The 996-nt window shown below is 39.0% G+C and overlaps 1 protein-coding gene across 1 annotated transcript in view; it reads right to left on the bottom strand.

The window, feature by feature from the left end:
- Positions 1-996, bottom strand: part of DESI2 (desumoylating isopeptidase 2) — a 73,035-nt gene that overhangs the window by 21,432 nt on the left and 50,607 nt on the right. The gene's annotated exons all lie outside the window — the stretch shown is intronic.

The raw sequence follows: 996 nt of genomic DNA on the forward strand, positions 1-996 counted from the left end.
ACTGACTCAGTATTTATACTCAAGTTTGACAATGATAATAATACAGGAATAAATAACATGAAACACAGAGTTTAGAACATTCTCATTGTTAGCATGAAGAAAAACTTCCCAGAAAAGGGAATATATGAACTGTGTCTTTAGAAACAAATGAAATTTCCCCAGACAGAAAAATGGGCTGTGAGTGGGTTGGGGATGTGGTGGTAAGAGAATGGGAAGACATGCCAGGATAGGGAAGAGGATGTGAACAGGTAGTATGCTGTGAAATTACAGAGAAAGACTGTGAAGAGAGACAAGGGCGACCCGAGGGTTAAACCTAGGAGGTGAATGAGCTAAGAGCTCACTCAGTTGTGTTGTAAATCTATTAAATTTCTCCCAGGTTAGGATTAATAATTTGTCTTTGATTTTTTCTAGGTTTACCCAAGTCTTAACCTTGGCTCTGGATCCCTAACCAGTTTCTCCCAGTCTGGGCATGTTCTCACGCATAGCTGGAGGAAGCCTAGGTGGACAAGTCGATTTTTTTTTTTTTCCCCTAAAATGTACCTAAAAGAAAAATTAACCAAAACTAAATAAATACTTAAAAAACAATGAACTTTCCAATCTAGATAACAAAATATTAATTAAAACAATATTGTACTGTTATAGGAATAGATCCTTAATATGTAAGAATTTGGTGTACAGTAAAGGTGTTATTTAAAATTAATGACAGGCCAGGTTGGATGGCTCGTGCCTGTAATCCTAGCACTCTGGGAGGCTAAGGCAGGTGGATCACCTGAGCTCAGGAGTTTAAGACTAGCTTGAGCAAAGAATGAGACCCTTGTTTCTACTAAAAAGAGAAAACTAGCCTTGTGTTGTGGTGGGTGCCTGTAGTCCCAGCTACTCAAGAGGCTGAGACAAGAGATTGCTTGACCTTATGAGTTTGAGGTTGCTGTGAGCTATAATGCCATGGCACTTGACCCCAGGGGGACTGAGACTCTGTCTCAAAAAAAAAAAAAAAAA

Source organism: Otolemur garnettii, unplaced genomic scaffold (genome assembly GCF_000181295.1).
Source record: "Otolemur garnettii isolate 467f Iridium unplaced genomic scaffold, OtoGar3 scaffold00141, whole genome shotgun sequence".
NCBI classification, from domain to species: domain Eukaryota; kingdom Metazoa; phylum Chordata; class Mammalia; order Primates; family Galagidae; genus Otolemur; species Otolemur garnettii.